The sequence below is a fragment of the Callospermophilus lateralis genome, chromosome 4, assembly GCF_048772815.1.
Source record: "Callospermophilus lateralis isolate mCalLat2 chromosome 4, mCalLat2.hap1, whole genome shotgun sequence".
Classification (NCBI taxonomy): domain Eukaryota; kingdom Metazoa; phylum Chordata; class Mammalia; order Rodentia; family Sciuridae; genus Callospermophilus; species Callospermophilus lateralis.
Window position 1 is genome coordinate 159,372,847 of NC_135308.1, and position 26,637 is coordinate 159,399,483.

Sequence of the window (26,637 nt, forward strand, 5' to 3'; positions counted from 1 at the left end):
TTATAACCACAGATCAGCAACAATAATTCTAGTAATAAAATACAAATAATAGTAGAAGAAAATGAATGTGTTACTGTGTATAAGGCTTTGTGTTAAATGACTGACATGCTTTTAAGTTATTTAATTTTAAAGAGGAGGGGAAGACTGAAGGGAGAGCTCAGTGGTAGAGCTCTTGCCAGCATGTGTCCTGGGTTCCATCCTCAGCCCTGGACGGAAGGTTTGTGGGGAGCGAGGAGAGGAGCCTATGAGGATAATATAATTACCATCTCCCTTTTATGGACGAGCAAACTAAAAATCAGACCTTTAAAGTTTTGCCTCGCCAGTAGCTCGGGAGGCCGAGGCAGGAGGACCGTGAGTTCAAAGCCTCAGCAATGGTGAAGCACTAAGCAACTCAGTGATGCCCTGTCTCAAGTGAAATACAACAAAGGGCTGGGGATGTGGCTCAATGGTTGAGTGCCCCTGAGTTCAATCTCTGGTAACACCCCCCCCAATAAATAAATAAATAAACTAATAAATTTTGTCTCATATCACAAAGGTCAAAAGTGCTGGAATGGGATTTATATCCAAGTATAGATGTCATTAAAGTTGAGACTTAATCATATGTAGTGTGCTTTGTAGGAAAGAAAAGGGGAAGCCAACCAGGGTAAAGGGCGAGGGATAAGAGGACTACAATCTATCATCTTTTATAATGTTTGTAAGGCCTGGCTTAAGGTAAGCTATTAGAAAATGGTTAAAAATAATAAATTAGCCAGGCACCATCATTCCTGTTATCCCAGTGTTTGGGAGGTTAAAGCAGGAGGATCTCAAGTTCAAGGCCAGCCTCAGCAACTTAATGAGGCCCTAAGCAACTAGTGAGACGCTGTCTCAAAAAATAAAAAATAAAAAGGGCTGGACACATAGCTCAGTGGTTAAGCACTCCTGGGTTCAATTCCTGGTGCAAAAACTAATAATTTGATTTCATGGAAATAATCCAATTCAATAAGCCTGAGCAATAATTTATGAAAGCAATGGTTAGTACCTGAGAATAATTTTGAAAAGTCAGTTGTATTTCTAAGTAAATCATATATAGACAGGATCGTGAGGGCTACTGTGCAAACTTCTTGACTGAAAAACCTCTGACCTCATGAAAGTAATGAAGTCTATAAAAACTAATATAAAATTTTCATCTCTAAAACTACAAAATTAAAGTCCATTTATCTGAAAATTCCATATGTCTCCCCTAAAAGTTAACTGCCAACTCTGCACTCATCTAAAATCTGACCAAGTTTCCCATTCAAAAAAGAGTGCTTACTCTGGGTCAGTATTATCTTGAGTACTACTACACTTGACTGTAGGTATATACCACTACCCCCTGCTAGCTCTAACAATGTACTTAAGGACATGAAAAAGGCAAAAGCAGTGAACTCTGGATTATGAAAGTCAACCTACACTTCATTGATTTATCTTCCAGGATGTGTAGATTTCCAATGATCCTTCTAAGACTTTCATCTACAAAGAAACAGCATTTATGCAAATATTCCTTTTCTTTAATTATCTTACTTCCTCTTAATTCTAAACACTCTTGATAAAATGCCTTTACACGTTCAGGTCTTACAAATTTTGGAAGAAATAATAACTTCTTTTCAATAAATTGTGAAAGTGACATGAGCCATGTGTAGTGTGCTCACTGCAGAAGTCAACCCCAATCAGGAGTATATTTCAGTGACCATGAACTTAATGCTCATCCATCCTCACCAAGAAATATCTGAAACCACTTAAGATTTTTTCACAGACAATGCTAGTCCCAGGAGATTGAAGGCAGTAAGGATTTGACATAATCTATTTCACTGTACATCACTCTTTATAGAGTCTTCACCACTCCCCAAGTCAATAAAAACTGAACAAACACAACTACTTGTGCACAAGCCTGAGTCTTTATACCATCACTGTTATTGAATTCCACAAATTTAATATATCATCTGTTTCTAAATGAGTCTCTGTGAACAGCCTATATATAGATGAACAGATGCCTTTAGAGTTGATGGATGGTGAAGAAAAGACTTGGAAGAACAAGAAGCCATAAAGTGGGACAGTTCAGGTTTTCCATGCTCCATGAAGATAATCAAGTTTTTCACCGGCCTACAATAATGGCAGCAATTGCTTTTTGAATAATTGACTACTTGGAAAATCAAAGTATAATACATTTATCTAAAGTAGTAATTGTTAAAAATAACTTCAGATAGTACTTTCCTTTCTTATTCTAAATTCTGGCCCTATAAATTCCCAAAGTTGGTTCTACTAATAATGGACATATTTTTCTCCTAACTTTCAGACACCAGTCCCAAAAAAATAAGAATCCAAGTCAGCAATAGACACAACTACTTCCAGCTTCAAAATAAAAATTGTGTTTTACTGGGAAGATCAGAGAAGGAACAGGCTGAGTTTTAGCCTTAATTGGAGCTAAACATGCTGACAGAATGTTCATCTCTGTAGCAGTGAATCACACCTATTCTACTGGTGTATTTTACACTTTGGTTGATTCTATATGCCTGAAAAATCACTTAGTGGCATTCAAATTGTAAAAACATATCTATCACTTATCACTCACAACCCCAAGGTTATTCAGACTAGTTTCATTCTTAGGTTATTCTGCTGGGTTACTTTCCAGCATGGCTACAGACATAGGGATTTAAAGTTGGGAGGGGTAGAGTGTTCCCCATTCATTGTGTCAGACTGTGCCAGGTTCTAGATACACCTGTTGCCTCTATTCACATAAAGCTTTCAGTTCAGTGGGAAAACAGACATTGAAGGGTGACAACAATTACAAGTTGTGGTAAATATTTTACAGGAACAGAATAAAGTATGATTGGGCTGGGATCGTGGCTCAGTGGCAGAGTGCTTGCCTAGCATGTGTGAGGCACTGGGTTCAATTCTCAGCACTATAAATAATAAAATAAATAAAATAAAGGTCGTTCAACAACTAAAATAATTTTTAAAAAAAAGAATAAAGTATATGAGAGAGGTCGAATCCTAGAATCCAGTTTTTCTCCTTTCATGTTTTTCACAGTTCTTTTTTGCTGTTAAACAGTCAACTATTTAAGATACTAAAACTCTTTGGAGAATATAGACTGTGGGAGAAACCACAGTGAGGAATTACAGCTCACAGTGCCACTTATTCCCTGTACTCTCAGATGCTTGACTGCTCTGGGCTCCTGTACCAGAGGATCCACAGGTCTACTTGCCTTGTATGCAGGCCGTATTCAATTTTTCCATAGTTCTTTATTCAAAGTTTCTCTTTTCTTCAGTATTCATTCAAGGAATAAGAGGGTCTGCTACATGCCAGACAGATATAGTTCTTGTCTTTAGTGAATTTAATTTCAGGAGGAAACAAACATCAAATAAGTACACATACTAACTAAGTAGTTAGAATATTCTCATGGTTTAATTCATGCACTCAAACATCATTTTGTTGTTGTTGTTGTTTGTTCGTTTGTTTTTCAGGGCTAGGGACCAAACTCAGGGTCCTGCATGTGTTAGGCAAGCATTTTGCCACTGAGCTAAATCCCCAACCCCTCAAATATTTTTCATATTGTCAAAAGGGCTGAATGTGTTAGGGATGCATATTTGAAGAAAACATAGTTTTCATACTCACAGAACTCAGGTCTAAGGGGAAAAAAGGGGTTCAAAATGAATTGCAATGTTATAAAGAAGATGTCTATAATAAACACTTTCACTCAAAAAGACAAAGAAAAACACAACTTTGACTAGCACACACACCAAAAAATGGATTTGCTTTGCGACTAAAGGTTAATGGCAAATTTAAGTCTTATCTGGTATGTGTGCATATATACTAAAAAGAAATAGTTTCTTGAGAAAAAAAAAACATTTATATATCTTTTAGGTATTTTGAGAGCACAAAGGTGATACTACCCAATGGTGAATATCAGAAAGAAAAATAGGATCCTTCCTATATGGGGTAGGATGATTGAACACACAAGCTGGGATTTAAAAATATTTTATACTCATGCTCAGTTTGTGCTGAAGTTTTAAGTAGTTTTGTGATATCCCCAAAAAGTAACTCTCCTCTAGGCCCCTACTTATTGTACATGCCCTGCTATGTTTGAAAGTGTCCCCCCAAAAGCTCATGTGTTGAAAATTTAAGCCCCAAATTCATATGTTAATGGTGACTGATGGTGGAGCTATTTGGGAAGTCATTAGGATTAAACAAGGTTATGAGGTTGGGCCCCCATGATGGAATTAGTGGCTCTATAAGAGGAAGAAAAAACCCACGCTAACACACTTGCTCTTTCTCGCTATATTAAGACATGGCAAGAAGGCCCTTACCAGATACTGGCACCATGCTGTTGTGCTTCCCAGCTTCCAGAATCATGAGCCAAATTAACTTTTTTTTTTTTTTTTAGTTATCGGCGGACACAACCTCTTTGTTTGTATGTGGTGCTGAGGATCGAACCCGGGCCGCACGCATGCCAGGCGAGCGCGCCACCGCTTGAGCCACATCCCCAGCCCCGAGCCAAATTAACTTTGATTCTCTATAAATTACCTAGTTTATGGTATTTTGTTACAGCACCAGATAATGTGCTAAGACACTCTTAAAAAATCTTTTCTTGGGCTGGGGTTGTGGCTCAATGGTAAAGAGCTCACCTAGCATGTGCAAAGCCCTGGGTTCGATCCTCAGCACCACATATGAATGAATGAATGAATGTATTGTGTCCAGCTACAATTAAAAAATCATATACATGTGTGTGTATAAAATCTTTCCTGATATATCCTAGCAAGATATAAAAGGAAACAGATATTTCTGTGTTCCTTTACTCAGTTCTATTGCAAATTTTGCTCTCTAGATCCCCTGTCCTACAGTATCCCACTGAACTGGTTTCCATTCTTACTTCCCTAATCCACATTTCAGACTTCTGGCCTAGAATGTTCAACCTATAAAGTTCAGGAATATTTCAAAATTAAAATAAAAAAGAATCAAAGATATAACATACTTCTTCTAGTCCCAACCATTTCAGATAAAGGATATTCAACCTATATATGATTTTTTAAAGCTTTCTAAACACAAAGTTATTCTAGTCCTTTTCATGATTAATTTTCTTCCTTCAGCTTGGGAAACCAGCCTGACTGGGCTGGCACAGTACTCACTAAACCACATATTTCTGGCTTGTTTTTAAATATAATAACAGCACTTAAAGGCCCTGTGTATTCTATGATTAGCCCTATTCTCAACCAGAAAGGATTTACTTTCAATTCAAACATGACTTCTGGGGAAAGGGGCAAGCACTGCATACTGGATATTTGGATATTTTAAAAGTTTCAAGTGAATGTAATACACTTACAAAATTGTCCTTTAAGAGGAAACCAAAGGACATCAGATAAAGAATCAGAAGACATGGATTCTAGACCTCTGTTGTTACCTAATCAAGTCACTTAATTTCTTTTACCCTCTGGGCTGGGGATGTGGCTCAAGCGGCAGCATGCTCGCCTGGCATGCGAGCGGCCCGGGTTCAATCCTCAGCACCACATACAAAGATGTTGTGTCTACCAATAACTAAAAAAATAAATAAATATTTTAAAAAATTCTTTTACCCTCAATTTTCTCAATACAATACAACTTTGAAAACTGATCCCTGCCCACTGAAATGATGTTGAGAGCCACAGCCGAAGAGGCCCCAGCAAACTTTCAGACTGCCAGCTGATGAGCTGAAGGGGCCCCAGCAAACTTTCAGACTGCCAGCTGATGATTGGCTCACAGCGGCCCCAGCAACATCTAGCTGATTGGCTCCTCTGCGGTGATGCTCATTGGGCTGTTTCCCTGCCCTTTCAGACCACGGAGCTGCTCATTGGGGGACTTTTTTGGCTCCGCCCATGCGACCCAGCCAATCGGCCTCAAGAGCAGGAGGATTGTGGGAGGAAGAGGTTGTTGGGGTGTGTGGCTTGTGGGAAGCCGGTGGTGGCAGTTGGGCTCTGAGGGTTTTTTCCTGAGGAGCTGTTTTGTTTATCTTGTGTGGTTCTAAAAATAAAGTTAGTTTCTTTTGACAAGTGGCTCCTGAATTGTGCCCAGCCAGACTGCGGCATTTGGTGGCTCGCACGGGGAGCGACTGAGGGTAAGTAAACCGCTCGCCCCTGAGGGCAGGGTGAGAGGATGGGTAGCCATTTTAAGATTCCTCTTTTGTTTTGCTTCATTTTTGTTTTAAGTTGCCTGTCCCTGGAGATGAGTGAGACGGAAGAAAAACTGCTCACTTCTGAGGAAAAACTATTTACGTCTGAGGAACAGATAGGGAGAAAGGACGGATGCACATGTCAGGAGGATAGAAAGGCTATAATGAATTTTTGTTGTTCCATTTTTATTTCATTCTGTCTCGGTTTTGTTTGGCGTCATCTTGTTGGGTTGTATTATAGTAGAAATACGGGATCAGAAACTAGTAAAAACAAACTGAAAGAGTGTTAAGTAAATTGTTAGAGGAAGAAGGCATCTCAGTAAAATCAAGAACAGTCAGGGCATACGTTGATACAATGCAAAAATGTAGCCCATGGCTTTTTAAGGAGGAGTTATTAAATATATCACAATGGAACCATCATGGTGAAGATTTAAAAAGAATAGAAAAGAACAGCCCAGGAACTCTACCAGCTGGCACATTGGCATTGTGGGCATTGGTATCTGGTTTTCTTAGTCCAAAACCTTCAATTCAGACAAAGGTAGAGGAAGGAGAAGACATATTGATTCAAGTAAATGAGGAGGTCTCTCAAGTTAGTCAGAAAGAGGAAAAGATTCAAGTAAAAGAGAAGGTCTTGAGCTAATCAGACAGAGAAAGAAAGTTTAGAGCAGAAAAAGCCATCAGGGGGAAAGTTACAAAAGGAGACTGCCTCTAAAACCTTTCTATCACCAGAGGGCTTAAGTGTCCAACCAACAGCACCACCTCTACAGGAGACTGCTACTAACACCTTTCTATCACCAGAGGACGTAAGTGTCCAACTGACAAGGCCACCTTCATATGCTGAGAGGCCCCCAACCCCCGCAGTGGATAGTTCAGATCCTGAGACAGGATCTCAAGTATTAACATGCCCTGTATTTGAGGTAGGAGGGCAGCGAATTTACCATACTTTAAATTTCAAAACAGTGAAGCAGCTAAAAGAGGCTGTAACAACCTATGGTCCTCAAGCACCCTTCACTGTAAGCTTGGTTGAATCCATTACCAACTTGAACATGACGCCAGCAGATTGGGCTAATATGTGTAAAGCTGTGCTAAATGGAGGACAATACCTGTTATGGAAGGTTGCCAATGAGGAATTTTGCAAGGAGACGGCTAGGCGAAATGCAGCAGCTGGTTATCCTCAGAGAAATCTAGATATGTTGTTAGGAAAGGGACCTTATGAGGATCAGCAGCAACAAATTGCATATGATCCTGGTGTATATTTACAAATTGCTGTAGATGCAGTTAAGGCATGGAAGACTTTACAAGGACATGGAGGTTTACAAGGTCAATTATCTAAGATAATACAAGGAACTAATGAATCCTTTGCTGAATTTGTAGATAGGCTTATTCAAACAGCTACCAGAGTTTTTGGGAATACAGAACAAGCAATGCCATTAATAAAACAACTGGCTTATGACCAAGCGAATCGTTGGTGCTGATAACGCCAAGGTCGCGGGTTCGATTTTGATGAAATGCAAAAAAAAAAAAAAAAAAACCCACAATGTTCATAAAAAGTGCTTTGTAAAAATTATTAAAAAGATTAGAAATGTTTCATTGAGACTTTAACATCAGAGAGATTTTCTCCAACGCAGGAGTAAAAGAGCTGCTAGTCATCTGGTACCATGCCTCCAAGGAAGTAACTTTATTCTGCAAAGCAAAAGGGCCTTCCTTATATCAAAACGTGTATGTGTGTGTTGCTGGGGATTAAACCCAGGGCCTTTTGCATAAGAGACAAGCACTCTACCAACTGAATTATATCCCCAGCCTCTTAAAACATCCTAATTTAAAATCACATCCCAAGTTGTTCTTGGTGGAGCAGGAGAAAAAAAAAAGGGGGAAAGAGAAAGGAAAAGGACACTGTTATTCTTTGGAAGGCAGCTGAGAACACATAGGGAAGCTCTCTGTTCTCAGATTCTAGGCACCTGGTAAATCTAAAAAGCCAAGCCCAGAGAAGGGTAGAAGAATCAGCACTGTTCACTGTTGAAATTGAATGTACAGTGTGTGCTCTAAGCATGCTTCTAAAATTCTAAGCTATCAATACAAAAGTAGTGGTTAAAGGACCAAGAAAAGTCTATTTATCTTTTGCCAGAGAAAGGAGGAGCTGCTGAATTTCAGATCCAAAGTTAAGACAAAAAGGAGATATGGCTTAGTGGCTAAGGACCACTGGGTTCAATCCCCAATACCAAAAAAATTAAATTCAATTAAATTAAAATTTAAAAATAAAAATAAAAATCATATGCCTATCTGCAATGGGATTTCTTGGACTGGATCATTAAAGAGAAAAGGGGCAGTAGTGGGGAAAATGAATAAAGTCCAAATAAAGTTTGGAGTTTACTTAATATTAACATGCCAATGTTAATCTCTTAGTTTTGACAGATGTACCATAGTTATGTAAGATGCTACCATTAGAGACAAGTGGGTGAAGTGTCACAAATTACTTTGTAATTTGAATTTATTAGAAGGCCCATTATTATTTGGGAACTCCCTGCACCATTGTGTAAAACTAAAATTATTCTAAAATAAAAAGCTTACTTTAAAATCCATGGATTTAACACTTCTTTCAGAAAGACTTATGAATCAATTACTAAAACATTTCAAGGTATAGGTTTTCAAACTGAAATGCTGCCACCTCTTGTACAGAAAGAAATTTCTGATTCCATAAGTGATCAATTATGAAGAACAAATAATAATGGGCCTTCTAATAAATTCAAATTACAAAGTGATTTGTGACATAAGCCAGTAACAACTACACATAATGTAACATAAAGACAACATTATAGAAGAATCTCTAAGTTTGTTTAAAAACCACTTATTGCGTCCAGGACCAGATGGATTCACAGACGAGTTCTACAAGACCTTTAAAGAACTAATACCACCGGGGCTGGGGATGTGGCTCAAGCGGTAGCGCGCTCGCCTGGCATGCGTGCGGCCCAGGTTCGATCCTCAGCACCACATACAAAACAAAGATGTTGTGTCCGCCGATAACTAAAAAAAATAAATATTAAAAAAAAAAGAATTCTCTCTCTCTCTCTCTCACACACACTCTCTCTTTAAAAAAAAAAAAAAAAAAAAAAAAGAACTAATACCAGAACTCTTCAATTTATTTCAGGAAATAGAAAAAGAGGGAGTGCTTCCAAACTCATTCTATGAGGCCAGTATCACCCTGATTCCAAAGCCATGCAAAGACACATCAAAGAAAGAAAACTTCAGACCAATATCTCTAATGAATGTAGATGCAAAAATTCTCAATAAAATTCTGGCAAATCGAATACAAAAATATATCAAAAAGATAGTGCACCACAATCAAGTGGGGTTCATCCGAAGGATTCAAGGTTGTTTCAACATATAAAAATCAATAAATATAATTCATCATATCAACAGACTTAAAGATAAGAACCATATGATCATCTCAACTGAGGCAGAAAAAGCATTCGACAAAATATAGCACTCCTGTATCTGAACACTTTCTAGTGTTCAAAACACTAGAAAAACTACAGAAAACAGGAATATATCTCAACACTGTAAAAGCTATCCATGCTAAGCCCCAGGCCAACATCATTCTAAATAGAGAAAAATTGAAAGCATTCCCTCTAAAAACTGGAACAAGACAGGGATGCCCTCTTTCACCACTTCTATTTAACATAGTTCTTGACACACTAGCCAGAGCAATTAGACAGATGAAAGAAATTAAAGGGATACGGATAGGAAAAGAAGAACTCAAATTAGCATCATTTGCTGATGATATGATTCTATACCTAGAAGACCGAAATAATTCCACCAGAAAACTTCTTGAACTAGTAAATAAATTCAGCAAAGTAGCAGGATACAAAATCAACACCCATAAATCAAAGGCATTTCTGTATATCAGTGACAAATCCTCTGAAAGGGGAATGAGGGAAAACTACCCCCATTTACAATAGCCTCAAAAAAAAAAAAAAAAAAACTTGGGAATCAACTAGAGAGATGAAAGACCTCTACAACAAAACAACAGAACTCTGAAGAAAGAAATTAAAAAAGACCTTAGAAGATGAAAAGATCTATCTTGTTCTTGGATAGGCAGAATTAATATTGTCAAAATGACCATACTACCAAAAGCACTATACAGATTTAATGCAATTCCAATCAAAATCCCAATGACATCTCATAGAAATAGAAAAAGAAGTCATGAAATTCAAATGGAAAAATAAGAGACCCAGAATAGTTAAAGCAATCCTTAGCAAGAAGAGTGAAGCAGGTGGCATCACTATACCAGACTTTATACTACAGAGCAAAAGGCACACTCATACATTGCTGGTGGGACTGCAAATGGGTGCAGCCAATATGGAATGGAGACTCCTTGGAAAACTGGGAAAACTGGGAATGGAACCACCTTTTGATCCAGCTATCCTACTGGTCGGGTCTATACCAAAAGGACTTAAAAATAGCATACTACAGGAACACAGCCACATCAATGTTTACAGCAGTACAATTCACAACAGCTAAACTGTGGGACCAACCTAGATGCCCTTCCCGTAGATGAATGAATAAAGAAAATGTGGTATATATACACAATGGAATATTACTCAGTATTAAAAGAGAATAAATTCATGGCATTTGCAGGTAAATGAATGGAGCTGGGGAAGATAATGCTAAGTGAAGTTAGCCAATCCCCCCCAAAAAACAAATGCTGAATGTTTTCTCTGATATAAGGAAGCTGATTCATAGTGGAGTTGGGAGCAGGAGCATTAGACAAAATCTAGACAGGGAAAGGAAAGGGAGGGGAAGGGAGGGGGGAAAGGGGGTTAAGATGGTGGAATGAGATGGACATCCTTACCCTAATTACATATATGAAGACACGAATGGTGTGAATATATTTGTATACAACCAGAGATATGAAAAATTGTGCTCTATATGTGTAATATGAATTGTAATGCATCCTGCTGTCATATTTAACAAATTAGAATAAATTTTAAAAAAATACATATTGCACAAACTATTGAGATTTCAAATTTGTTTTATTGATGTTCTTTCAAACATTTCACAATCCCATAAATTTCTCTTTCATCTCTACATACAGTATGTAAACATGAGTTGAATTTGTTTTTCAAATAATCTGTTTTAAAAACCAGAAATAATACCAAAAAAATGGTAAGTATCCTCTATTTAACCTGATACTGTCAGGAAGAAAAGGCAGAGCTCTAGATGAAATACCTTCTTGATTGGTTAACCTGGACTACTTATTCATCTAGTCTGGTAATTTATAAAGGATCAATTTATGAAAACCTAACTTAAGCTATTCAAATATGCAAAACAAAAGGTCTCTGTATTGTGCAATAACATTTATAAAATGGCATGAACGTGTTATCTTAGTTTCCAACACAAAACTATATGCAAGATGCTATTATCATTTCATAGACAAGAAATGGGAAAGAAGTCTAGAAAGATGCAAAGAATTTCATAGGCCTACTTCCCATATGGTTCTCAATGCAGGACATCTACTAGAAAGATTAGGCAAATTGTCCAAGGTGACCAAGTGAATAAAGGACAGAGCAGAAACAGGAGCCCAGCTCTGTCTGAATCTAGTACCAGTGCCCTTAAGTACTGTTATATGTACCACCTCTCTTCTTTCATAAGACCCAGCAGTTGTCTATGTTTTAAAACAACACAACATGATACTTAACAGTGCTACCCATATAATGTGGCTGGAAAGAAATAATCTATATACTTACTAACCAGGGAGAAATACAGATAATTGCAGTGATTAGTACAAAATATATATAGTATATATTAGAACTCTAGAATCTGAAAAGGCTACTTATAATCAAATTCCAAAGGAAACAGAGACTCTAATATGACAACAGTGGCCACATCTAATGGGACCGAAGTCTAGAAAGATTCAAAGAACTTCACAGGCCTACTTCCCATTTGGTTCTCAATGCAGGTACATCTACTCTATAAAGGCAGGAAGTACTTGCTTCAGAAGTCCTGCACTGCTACTAGAGATATTCTCAGTTGGCTGGTTCATTCATTCCATCTATGCCAGGAAGGAACCATGCTAGGTGATAAACCAGTAACATGGACAGGTGAGGTCTCTGCCTTTGTAGAGCATATGTTCTGGGGGTGGGAAGACATAATATCAAGTTATATACATTTTAACTTCAGTTGGTACATTAGTGAAGAAAAGTATAGTGGAATAAGAGAATGGAGTGACTAAGGCATGGTAATCTTAGGTAGAGTACAAAAAGGTCATAGCAAGTGCAAAGGTGCTGTGAAAAGGCTTGTCTCGAGAATAAAAACATAAACAATATCTTAAAAATGAAGGATCCAATATGTTTATCCTTTGCCATCACACTGCTAGAGTCACAGCAAAAATATTAATAATTATATAGATAGTAAGTCAAAAAAAATCTGGGGTTGACCATTTCATTCTGGGTACTCATCTCCCTCTTTTTTGCGGGGTACCAGGGATTGAACTCAGGGGCACTCCACCACTGAGCCAGCCCTACTTTGTATTTTATTTAGAGACAGGGTCTCACTAAGTTGCTTAGCGCCTTGCTTTTGCTGAGGCTGGCACTGAACTCACGATCCTGCCTAGAGTCCTGAGCCGCTGGGATTACAGGCGTGCATCGCTGAGCCCACCTCTCATCTCCCTCTTGATGTAACCTTCTCTACTGTGGCAGACTGATGGCAAACTACTAAGTACTTCAGCATTATCAGAGGCTCTTTCCCACAGATCTCGGGAGGTGATGTTCAAGCACCTCTATCAAAGGAGCTGGACACTATGGCATCCACCTGTAGTGCCAGCTACTTGGGAGGCTGAGAGGGGAGGATAACTTAAGCCCAGGAGTTTGAGGCCATCCTAGATAACATAACAAGACCCATCTCTTAGGAAAAAACTGAACTCTTATCACATAAGACCTGATCATAGTGTGTCCTTGCGTTAGATGCCAGAATGGCACAGAAATAAACTGGGAATGTGCTTCCTTTAGCATATTCAGGGAAGGCCATCTGAATAATACCTTCCAAAGTTAAAAAAATACCAGGAATGGCATTTTTCTTGTGGCATTAATTCTACTCAGAAAATATGGGCAGTCTGGAATCTCATTTGCTAATCCCTTCTAGCATGCCTGGCTATCATTTTGCATCCAACTTTGTTGAGGGTAGGAGACAGGTGACAAACCTGGAACCAGGAGGTCATTCCAAGGCAAGCCAGAAGAGACAAAAAATTATTTTTCCTTAAAGCTAGATTGGCATATTTCTGTTATCTATATTTTTTAATAGGGACTTGAAAAATTCAGAGCATGGTAGAATAATGGTGACAAATCATGAGGAAGGCCTGAAACCTAATAAAAATTTTATAAATATTTAGAAAGTTAGTTTCTTCTATTAAAATATTTCAAGACCTCTTATGTTGCTTCTTGTTATTTTTAAAGTTAATTTTCAGTGTTTGTAGTAATTAATGGCATTTCATTTAAATGACATTTAGGGGAAAATAAAGAGTAAGTTCTGGTTAAAATAATTGTTTAAGTTCTCTAGGGGTGTTTAAGTTTAAATAAAAAATAATTTCTTACCCTTCAATCCTAGGTGATGCAAAATTTTGACTGACTCAAAAAAATTAAAGATTTTAAAATTAATTTAAGTAAAGGCTACAGCAAAATTTTTCTCTACTGCATAAGAATGAAATCCATAAAGTTAGGGCTGGTAATACAGCTCAGTTGGTAGAGTGCTTGCCTCGCATGCATGAGCACTAGGTTCAATCCCCAGTGCCAAAATGATAATAATAAGATCCATAAAACTAAACTCCTTGTAGTTTGTGAACATGAACGCTATGAGACTAGCAGCACTTGCTGGAAATAGTTAACAGTCTCAAAATCAAATACATAAAAAAGAAGCCAGGAGCTCCTTTAACTGTAGGAGGTCTGCTCCCCATCCCCCAAGATTAGTAAAGACATCTCAAAAAACAAAGGTATGTGTAACAGCACCGGGAGTTCATTTTCTTTTTACAAACTGTAACTTTGTTTTCCTGAAGTATGTGTGGTTGAATTTGCAAATGGTACATTTCATTACAGCAGGTTTTGCACAAAATTTTACGAAACAAACCTGCATTAGGTTAAAGCAGAACTGAAATCTATGTCTTTTCTGGCTACGTTAGGAATGATTTCCTCTTTCCTACCACAGAATCCTTCCTTGTATTTAGGTATCTGGCTCCTTAAGCACACACCATAGTTAATGGGGACATTTCAGCCTAATAGCTAAAGCATAATGCAAAGTGATCAAATATTCACTACATACCACAATTTTCTACCACGATTATGAATAATGCAGAGAACTGCTACATATATCAGCAGACTGCTGTTTTTTTTTTTTTAACTCATTTGGCACATAATATTTTTATGTTTTTATGAGGTACAATAAGATGTTTTGACTGATACACACTGGGTAAATTATCCATCACCTTAATTATTTCTTTATGGTGAATACATTCAAAGTTCTCTCCTCTATCTGGAAACAGGTGATGCATTATTGTCAACTACACTCATCCAGAATGCTTCTTTTCTAAATGTCTCTGATAGAAGCTCCCTGTACTTTCCCTTCTGCATTTTCAAGTCATTCCAGTATTAATACTCTCCCTCAGAACCTCATCCTAGTGGTTTTAGAAAAATGTTTAAGACTTGTGTGACACAATGTGTGATCCACAATATGCAAGACCCCTCTTCCTATGGCTTTTTGCTTCTCCTGGGTACGAAGACAGCTAGAACTACAGCAACAGCTGGGGATCATTAAATGGACAGAAATAGCTTAGTAGTCTCCAATGGTGTGTGAGTGGGGAGAGGAGAGGCTGAGTATCAGATTTAAAAAAAAAAAAAATCAAAAGGGCAACAGGAAAGTGGGGGTGAAGTGTAAGGAGTATATTACACTAAATTTCCTTTATACAGCTAAGAGGGTGCATGGAACAAGTTAGACTGCATCCTAACTTGCTTCCCACCTATTCTTAGATGGGTGGCTTAGTCAAACTTGAGAATGTGAGCTGAATGAAGATAGACTTCAGTGGAAAGGGAGGGGAGTTGTGGAATCCCAAAGACTAACTAACCCCAAGTCATCCCCAGTCTGGAGGAATCACTCAGAGGAGTTGAATCAGTTCTGGAGCTTTATTAACAATAAAAAGCAACTCCAAGATGAGGTAGGAGCAAGCACTGTGAGAATATATGCCAATCCTTAAGTGGACTCAAGAGACTAGCCCAGTCCCTAGGCATCTCCTCAACTGGGGAGGACCAAACGATACATGAAATGCAGGCTCTTGGGGGCTGTTCTTGCCAGGACACAGCCATGCTTTCCCTGCACTAGCTTTTGAACCTGGCAGGCTTCTGAAGGTTGATGCAGGAATGTGCCATCTGCCTGGCCCACTGCCGAAGTATATTCAGCACATACCTGAATGACCTAGAGGAGCTTTATTCAGATCACCCCAAGGGACTGGGCTTTGCATATCCTGATCTATGCCTTTAAGTCTGATTAGTCCCAGGATCCTTGGGTGCCTTCTTCATCCCTACACTTGCTAGGCTGTCTACTCAATAGTGTCAAGTCCTCCCTCACCAAGGCATTTCTTATAATCTTACAGGACTAGTTTCAGATGGTTCCCCACCTTCAAGCCTGACCAGGAAATAATTCGATTGCAGATATTATGACTGCAACTCTCTTTGGCAATAGTATTTTGTAACTGTGAGACTGCATGAACCTCAGCTGGACATTTTATTTAATGAATCTAATAATTTACTAGAGAAAAAGCTCCAGGCTGATGGTTGGTTTCAACAAAAAGCAACTACCCTACTACCCTCTCTTCTAGAATAGCTTGCTTCTTTTCTAACTACAAATCTGGCAGGAGAATATAACCATGTGTATTTCCAAACTGTAACAATTTTGTCTAAATAACTATTTTTTAACCTGGTTTTATATAAGAAGCCCAAATACCTCACTATAATTGACTGATTCTGAATATTTGAAATTAGTATAAAAAAGGGTAGAGGATACACAAAAATAAATCCACTAGACAAAAGACTTTAAAAAAAAAAGAGTTTACACTTATATATCACATATAGTACATTCTGAGGCTAAATAACATCAAAAGTGAGGATACATGTTAACTAAACTATCATGACTATAACCAGTACATTTTAAAGTTGAATAACATCAAAGGTGGGCTAGGGATATAGCTCGGTTGGTACAGTGCTTTGCCTCACATGCACAAGACCCTGGGTTCAATTCCCAGCACCACAAAAATTAAACAAATAAAAAAACATCAAAGGTGAGGATACATGTTAACTAAACTATTGTGACTATAATCACTTCTCAGGGTATGTAGCCTCTTAGATGCATATATCAGCATCATTTTTATTTCTCATCAACCTTTAACAGAGTGCAATCTTAAAATTTAAAAATTAATGTCATAAAAAATTTAAATTAATCATTTATTATGTGCATGCTTTGGTTCCAGGCACAAAACAGGCACTGAGCAGGAAAATAACACTATACATTTACATAATACTTTACAAAGCCGCTTTCTCATACATAGGAGATCATTTGGCCCCAGAGTTAATTCAGTGGATGTTATACATACTGTAAGTACAATGAGAGGAACTGGTTTGCCAAGCTTAGAGCAACTTGGCCAAGCTCACCACTGGCAAGATCAAACTAAGAACTTCAGACCTTGACTATCTGCTCAGTGCTAGGATACTAGCTGCCTACCATAAAAAGGCTTTTGTCCTCAAGGAATTAATCTCTGATGTTTAATATCTTGGCTAGTACTTCTCAGATATAGTAAGAATCTCTTTCCTGGTCCAACATCAGTCTAAATCTAACTCAAGATAACTTTATAAAAATAGCATTTATTAATATCACTGGACAATCAACAGATGTGATTTCTTTCTGAAGGCTAGAATTATTTATATAAAACTGAATTAGGAGAGTACTCCAAATCTGTCACTTTGGAATAAACATCACAATTGGCTTATGGACACAATACTGCCCTCTAGTGTCAGGAAGAACAGTAACCATCAACGATCTCAGTAGACTAATAGCTAGTTCACACAACCCATCCATTATGTATTAAAAGACTCTGCTATGCATTTTTAAGAGAAAGAAAAGATTGAAACTATCACAGACACTTAAAAATAGCTACGAAACCCCCTTATGGAATTTATAAATATAGTGGATGAGATAAAAAATGTAAAACAAATCAATGTAATCAATTAGCATTATAAGAGCTTTGAGAGTTTTCAGATAATAAATTACTAGAGTACAAAAGGATTAGGTAAGCTTCATGGGGGCAGCAGCATTAAGCAATCTTTGAAGCACTTCATAAACTACAGATGAATAGCAAGAGCCAAGGCCTGGAAATGGGAGATACCCAAGGTTAAGAACATAGCCGACACTCTCCTATTTAGCTGGAGCATTCAGCAGTGAAGGGGAGTAATGAAAGAAGGCTCACTGGGGCTGGAGTATTAGCTCAGAGATAGAACACTTGCCTAGCACGTTCGAGGCCTTGGGTTCGTTCCTAAGCACCACATCAAAAAAATAATTAATTAATTAATTAATTAATGATATTGTGTCCAACTACACCTAAAAAATATTAAAAAAAAAAAAAAGAAGGCTCACTAAGGTCTAGAACTGTGCTGTCCAACACAGCAGCCACTAGCCACATCTAATATTTAAATTTAACTAAAATCAAATAAAAAATTCAGTTTCTCATCTGTTAGTCACATTTCAAGTCTCAACAGCCACATTTGGCTAGTGGCTACCATAATGGATAATACAGGTGTGGAACTGGGCAGTACTGTACCTAAAGGTGGTACAAAACCACAAAGATACCAATCTTTCATGACTGCTCACTCATCCTACTGGAGAGAAAAAAAAAAAAAATCAGGCAGAATGGATCCTTGTCAAAGTCTGGTAATAAAGAAAATAAGGATTGGGGGTGCAGCTCAGTGGTAGAGCACTTGTCTAGCATGCACAAAGTGCTGCGTTCCATCCCCTACAAAATAAAATCAATGAATAAGAGAAGGAAGAGAAAAACTATGAAAGAAGAAAAAGATTGTTGTTAGAAATTCATGTATAATAATAAAACATAAGAGTAAGAAGAATCATTTTCAGTGATTATATATTTCACGGAAGAATTCTCTGTTCCTCAAACACCTGTTTCTGCCCAAAAGAAGTAACATGGGATATCCTTTATACTTTTGCTACCTAGTGCACAATCCATTTCTTCTGTGAAACTTTCAAAATGACAGTGATTTTTTTAAAATAATGTGTATATTTACTTATGGAAGACATAATTTGAGTCATCTCAAGATTTAGCAAACATACAAAATTCTAAAAACAAGGTTCTAAGCACACTATCAAAATATAAAGTCTGTTGCTTAAGGTAATTATTCTGATCCTATTCATGACAAGACTGCATTTATATTTCCTATACGGTCTTACAGCTAATGCAAAAATATCTTTCTGGATTATAAAAATCAAAGGTAGCAGCCCAAAGATGTAAATTCTGAGCCATATTTTCTCTCTGCTTCTCCAACAATGTGCTCTCTAATGGGGCCGTTGTGTTTCTTTCACGTTATTTTAGAACATTTCCAGATATTAAGAGAAATCAATCACCTCTCAATCAGGTCTTAAAACTATTCTCTCAGTAAATGGCACTGATGATCACTCATTTTCTTTTCCAGCTTCACATGCTCAATGTTTAAGTTTTTAGAAAAGTAGAATTTATGCAATCAATATAAAGACTGTACTACAGTACTATGTCCAGTTATCTATCTGTTGGGCATTCAATAATCTTTAATATAAACTTTGGGAGGAAAAAAATCCAAAGTCAAGGCTTGGGTGGCTACAGAGAAATAGGAAGATGATAAAGGACAGTTAAGGACAGCAGGAAGTTTAGGAGGAAACAAAAACATGCAAATCACGAAAGGAGAAACCCTCTAACCTTCCCGCAAACTGTGAGAAGGGGCAAGGCACACTGCTGAACAGCTGTCCTTCCCGGGCTTCAGGACAATCCATGAGAGGGGCAAAAACCTGCAGGTGGGCTGATGAATCTTGGTCTTCTCCAACATGCTGGAAGAGATATGAGACTCCACAGGCCAATGCTGCAAGAAGCCAGTCTTCCTTTCCTCACTCCTTAGAGAGGCCATTTATTATTTCCTGATTAGCACTGCTCTTTGGGTTAAAGTATGCACTTCTTTTCTGCAGTTGCAAAAACAGCTAAATCTTGAGTTTACTCAGGGAGTGGAGCATTAAAAGCAGATAGCAGAAGGTCAGAATCAGTACTTCTCCTGACAAAACATTTCTTCCTGTTAGTACTGGGCCTCCACACAGACACCTCTCTCCTCTACCCAAATGCTAAAAAGCAGAACGGGAATGATTTCAATGTGTAGAGCTGGAAGAGGAGAGGGTTCCCTTAGAGAAAATACTCGTAGCAACCAACCAACCTCACTCACCCAAAATAGTAAACAGTTGGTTTCTCTGCTCAGAACCAAAAGGCTTCTGCCAGACAAGCAGTAAGTATCACATGACTAGGTTCCCTGTTCTTCCCACTGCCTCCCTTCCTTCTTGTGCTAAGCCTGTATCAAAGTTTTAACAAGGAGCTAAATTTCAGCACTATCTTATTTTACTTAACATTTGTGTTTTAAATGCTTACAGACAAAAGATACCAAACTGGTGGGGAGAGACCTCAGAAAGAATTGATTTTTGAAAAAAGCCCTATCAGAGCACTGAAATAGGAATCATAAACATGGTTAACTGGCAAACTGCTCAATGAATGAACAAACAAATGAACACTTCTTAGCAACTTGCAAACACTTGTTAATAAAATCTCTAAAATATGTAGCTCGGTACATATTTGACCTTTTTGTTTCAAAAGCAAATGAAGACTCTAAGATGCTGGCTAGTGTCAGGGACAGTGTATTAAGACAAAAATGGCAGCCTAGAAAAAATTTGAGATTCATACCCTTATCTTGTTAACCTTTGATTTTACTCCTTGGATGTCACAGTTCCATCATTCAAACCATTGGGAAGGCAATCAGGACAAATCCACCAGCAGACTGAATTTAAAGATCTACCCAGCTGATTATAATAAACAGCTGCCACATGACACAAGCATTCTCCTAAAAGGAGAATCAGATATTAAGGCTGCTGGCATAGTTGCAGCCAGATGTGTCTCCCTATTCTTCTCCCTAAGAGGAATACATTGCAGAGGCAATGGGAGGGAAAAACCACTATTGTAAGTAATTTGTTCTAGTGAGAAAATAGGTAAACAATCAGAAACAAATGTGTCTGGCCTAGCATGCACAAGGCACTGGGTTCAATCCCAGCACAAAGAAAGAAGGAAGGAAAAAAGGATGGATCGATCAATCAAATGTGTCACAATCATCTGCTATGGCTCCTGTTTACAGGGTCTGCTGGGGGCACTGAGAGTAGAGTCATTCTTCTAATCCATATATACTGTGAATTGCTAAGTATTTGTAAAATGAAGAGAGAAAAACTTGCAACAGAAACCCTTAATTAGGCCAGGTGTGATAGCATACACCTGTATTCTCAGAAGCTCAGGAGGCTGAGTCAGGAGACTCACCAGTTCAAGACCAGCCTTAGCAACTAAACAAGGCCCTAAAGTAACTTAGTGAGACCTCGCCTTAAAATAAAAAATAAAAAGGGCTGCGGGTGTGGCTTACTGGTTAAGTATCACTGGTTTCAATCTCTAGTACCAAAAAAAGGTGGGGGGGGGCCAATACCTTTCTCAATAAGAACATGAAAAGATAATTATTTGGTTAGTGTCAGAACACAAACACTACCAATAAATAATAATAAATAACCTGATATTGAGAACAAGGAGTAAATGGCATTTTCCAAATTACTGTGTGGTGCGGGGCGGGGGAGGGGGTAGAAAATGATAATGCTCCTTGCTTCAGAAGATGTTTATAAACTTAATATACAAGTCAATAATTCCATTCCTGAGTATTTATCCCAGAAAACAAAAAAATATGTATATCCATATAAGAGCTATACATGAATATTCAGAACAGCTTTATTTGTAATTGTCTAAAACTAGAAATAACCTAAATGTCTTTCCACTTGTGAATGGAATAAAAAATTGTGGTACATCCATACATGGAAATACTACTTAAGTAATTAAAAAGAAAAAACCCCACCAACTATTGCTATAGGCACCAACGCTGATGGATGTCAAAAGCATTATGCTAATAACAGAAGACAGAAACATAAGTCTACACACTGTATGACTAATTATTTGAAGTTCAGGAAAAGGCAAAATTCAGAGGTCTCCCCAGAGGCATGTGAAGCTTTTTGGGGTAATGGAAATATTCTGTATCCTAACTGTACTGGTATAATTGTTATCAAAACTCACTGAACTGTACTCTTAAAAAAGGTTTTGTATTTTATTGTACATAAATTTACCTCAACTAAAAAAATAACAATAACAATAACAGATTACATGGTGCATCCATGTAATCCCAGCAACTCAGGAGGCTGAGGCAGGAGGATCACATGGGCAACTTACCAAAAACCTGTCTCAAAAGGAAAAAGCACCTGGGCTGAGATCAGAATTATTTAGAAAAACAAAACAAACGACAACAACAAAAAAAACACCAATCCAAAAAGATGGGAAGGGCATTCTAACCAAAGGAAGAGGCATGTACAAAAGCAAAAGGTGTGAAAACAATTACTTGGGGATTTGAGAATAGAAAAAGAATAATAGAGACAAGTCATTTTGCCAGCATTGTGAAAAGGAAGAGGACAAGACCAGCAGGGTGGTTACAAGGAGGGAAGTGAGAACTCAAACTATAGTTAATCTCCAGAAACCAAGCCAGGAGGTGTTTTATTCTCATCTAAAAGGCAACAAATGCAACAAATAAACCTGATAAACATTAGTTTAAGATGTACTTTACAATATTTACAAACACAGCATATACTTAAAAAATCTTTACAAACAAATGTCAGCACACTTCCATCTTCCATGCTTTACTACATACTTGCTCATGCAATAAATATTTACTAAGTGTGTATTATACATACAGTACAGGCACAGGCAAGTAAAGAGATGAACTGTCACAGCAACCAAGACAACCAGATTGTTTTTTAGTCTGCCCAAGACCTATATACAGATCATCCACCTGTCAGAAGTAGGACTGGGACAGTGTAAAATTAAGGCTGAGAATTTGCATCTGGAATCTCACAGCCCTAAACTCAAAATATGACTCTGACCCCCCACCACCAATCTGGCTCTGAGTAAATCACTCAACCTCTCTGAGTAATCCTTTTCACACCTGGAAATGGGGATTACATCACCAAATTCATGGGGGTTTAGAAAGAATTTAATGATACAATCAATTAATCAGTATGTCTGTTATGCAGAAAATAATTTAGCAAATTGTTCCTTTTGTTGTATTGTTTAATAAAAATACTCACAGGGTAGGAAAAGGGGAACAAGGTATTTTTAAAAATAACTGTTCAACATTACCAAATTAATATTTTACTGAACTCACAACTGTTTTCTCATAAAGATGTCATGCTTGGAACCTACATTCCTTTAGAATTTCTCAAACTGTTAATGTCTGCCTGCATTACATGACCTAGTAAATTAAATAAAAACCATCACCCAAAATAGGAAGCCAGTCACAATCTCTCCCAGGATTCCTTGTTCTGATTCTCTGAGTAATACTGAGTCATTTAAAGAGCAGAGACAACACAGAGTACTGACAAGCAGCCTGAACACAAAACTGTGGAATGAAATTGCCAGAGCACACTTTGGACCAGCCATTTACCAAAAGTAGAACTTTCAGAAAAAAAAGATGAAAGGAGAGTTTTCTAACTGGCTAAACCTTTGGGTAATCATGTCTTCAGGGAGGGAAATAAATATATATATGTATATATGTATGTGTGTGTGTGTGTGTGTGTAGCATTTAATAATGTTCCTCAAGCAAAATAATTTTTGAAAAACTAAAAAGAATGCTGCTCCCTCTAATCACATACTCAAAAAATGTTTTAACCATCTTTCTAAAATAGATTTTTTGGGGATGGGGATACTGGAATCCACATGCTAGGCAAGTGTTTTCTATAACTGAGCTACATCCTCAGACCTTCTTGTTTTTGAGACAGGGTCTCATTAAGTTGCCCAGGCTGGCCTTGAACTGGCAATTCTGTCTCAGCCTCCCGAGTCACTGGGATTGATTACAGGTGTCTGCCACCATGCCTAAGCTAAAACAGTTTTTTCTTAAAAATGATTTTGAAAGCAAGAATGGTCATTTAAAGAGATTCTGAAGGCAGACCGTACAACACAAAAAGAAAACATCTTATCTGTGACCTTAGATATTAAGGGTTGCTAAGGTTTGAATATGGTCTGAGTATGTCTCTCACAAAGGTTTGTGGTTCATGCACTAGGTGTCTAGTCACCAGTATGTGGGTGTTGAGATGGCAGAATCTTTAAAGGTGCGGCCTAATGGAAGGTGGTTAGGTCACTGGAGGAACTGCACTCAGCAGGGATTCTCATGGGACCCCAGTTAGTTCCAATGAAAGTGGATTGTTGTAATAAGAGTGAGTCTGGCCCCAAAATTCCTCTGGCTTCCTATCTTTCCGTGTGATCTTTCCTTCTTGCATATACTCCCACCATGATTCCACTGCCATGTTGTAATATTGCCAGAAGGGCCTACAAAGAGCCAAGCACAAGCTAGCACTATGCTCTGGGATCTCAAGAACCACAAGATACACAAAGCTCTTTTCTTTACAAACTACCCAGTCTAGGGTATTTTGCTATAGAAACAGAAAATGGACTAAGAAAGGGCCAAACTTTACTAAAACTTACCCCCATAAATTCCCCTTTGATTTGAAATCAAGCATGTGATACTTCAACACAAACACAAGAATTTAAGAAGCAGAGGAAATCTGGACAGGATTTTAGTATAATTTTTTATTCTAATAAAGTAAAAATCTATACCTGTAAACAGAAAGAATACCATACTTATATGTATTTATTTCTTATTGGTGGTTTACCATCTACTTTATGAAAAATAGTGCTCTATGGATCATAGTTCAGCCCCCAGGATCTTTTTTCCTACCTAGTGCTACAGAGGACATATTTGCTACCATGGTCTGCCACTCCACTCCCAACTCATCAATGCACAGGGCCAGCAACTAGTGAAGTTCTGAACAACCTGTATACTCCTGCTCTGCTCATCTTGTTGAAAGGCCTCAGGTTGTACTGTGTGTCACCCAAAGGCTGGGGCCGTGGCTCAGTGGTAGAGCACTTGCCTAGTATGTGTGAGGCCCTGGGTTTGATTCTCAGCACCACAAATAAATAAATAAAGGTCCATCAAAAAGTAATATTAAAAAAAAAAAAAAAAAAGAAATCCCCAAAGCAAATTCTCCCTTTAGGTGAAGAAGAGCAGGGCTAATCAGGCTAGAAATCTTGTTCATTTGTGCTTCATCACTAACTGCTTGTGATTGTCCCAAAACATACAATAAAATATTTGTTCTCTGCCAATGGTTCAGATGTCACCAAACAATCTCTCCACATTATGAACTGTCAACAAAATCAGAAGTACACAGTTGGGGGCATATCAGATGATGTCAAACTCCATTCTGCTGGCTCTTTCGCATTACTTCATTGATCTCACATCTTTCAAAGTACAAAGCCACCAGAGCTCCTCTGTCAAAAGGTCATCTCCCTTCGCTTCACCTCTGAAGCAAGGTCATGGTCCTGTAAATTGTTCTGCTAATTCATACATGTCCCTAGCAGTCAGAGACCCCAGATACCACATTTACCAGGGTTATATATTTCCTTCACATACACCAATCCCCTAGTTCACACACATACAAGGACAGGATAAACCAGAGAGCCATTTAACTACATGGTGTCTATAACCAGGGAATCTAAAAAAAAGCTTTAGCTCTTGGTATGGTGAGTTGGCTTGGCTTCTTCAAAAATAATATATTCACAATCACTTCCAATTTGGAATCCCTTGTAAATTTTCAAAATTTAACTTTTTTTGGAAAATTTAAAACATTTCATAATTTTTAAATGTACCACCTATGCTAACTAAAAATTCTGACGCATTCATCAACAATGCAATTTTTCGTTTTTTTTGTTTTGTTTTGGTGCTGGTACTTTCCTGAATATGATCTGCTTAGTGCTATGTTTGACTTCCCTGGAAAAATTGTCTCTGCAGCAAAAATCTGCCAAGAAGCCTAGGGAAGAAGGCTTTACCCAGATGCACAAATATAGTCCTAAGTATAATTTAGTTCTGTACAACAATCTCCCTATAATGGAACTGTTATATTCATCTGTCCTCTGATACTGTTCAACCCAAGTTTCATTGGGATTTTAAGGAGATAAAGCTGTACTGCCAAAGAGGCTGAATTTTCTTATGGCTTATTTCTGTTAAGAATCCTAACTACAGTCCTGATTGGAATAATTTCAAAATAACAGCAAGCTAACACTTCACACCCATTTGACCAGTGGAAAACTTAAAAGATCTTATAGCATTCTATACATACCAGAGAGGGGGGCAGGGGTGGGGAGAGTATTCTCATACATACCTGTGAAAACGTGAAGTCTTTAAAAAACAATTTGGTAGCATTGTCTACTGAACCTAAAGATACTTAGTCCTCTTATAGAAATATACACATCAATATGTTAAACTTAATTTAAAAGGATATGGGATGTATATTGATGCAGGAAGCTGGTCAGGAAAAGCTATAGTTCAAAGCCAGCCTGGTCAACTTAGCGAGATTCTCTATCAAAAAATAAAAAGGGCTAGGATGTAGCACTCCTGAATTTAGTCCCCAGTACCACCACCACCACCTAATAATAATAATAATAATAATAATAATAATAATAATATATATCTACATATTACAGATTAATTTTTTTAAAAAAGAAGAAAAAGGGAGCTACAGACAGGAGGTACAGGGGAGCAGAGAAGGAAAAAACAAACATTCACCAACAGGGGAATGTACATACAAGCTACAAAGTAGTATGCAGTCATTAAAAAGGATTAATTTGAGCTGTGTCAGATGATGAAGAAATTCCATTAAGTATTACTGAGTGTTTCAGGCTCAGTGGCCAATGTCTGTAGTTGCAGTTACTGGGAAGCCTAGAGTAAGAGAGTTACTTGAGCCCAAGAGTAAGTAACCAGCCTGAGCAACACAAGATCCCATCTATATTGAGAGAGAGAGAGAGAGAGAGAGAGAGAGAGAGAGAGAGAGAGAGGGAGGGAGGGAGGGAGGGAGGGAGGGAGGGAGGGAGGGAGGAAGGCGGGGGAGAAAAGAAAGAAATTTTCAATTGGGACACACCTTTATATCTAAAGGCAGGGCCACAGGTTCCCTGATGAATGGAGTGCTTTATATCCATAGAAAATGGCTCTGAATGTAAACACAGTTTACTGGGAAGAGACAACCCCATTTG

At 37.9% G+C, this 26,637-nt stretch overlaps 1 protein-coding gene across 2 annotated transcripts in view; it reads right to left on the bottom strand.

The window, feature by feature from the left end:
* Nucleotides 1-26,637, bottom strand: part of Mrtfa (myocardin related transcription factor A) — a 113,100-nt gene that overhangs the window by 43,722 nt on the left and 42,741 nt on the right. The gene's annotated exons all lie outside the window — the stretch shown is intronic.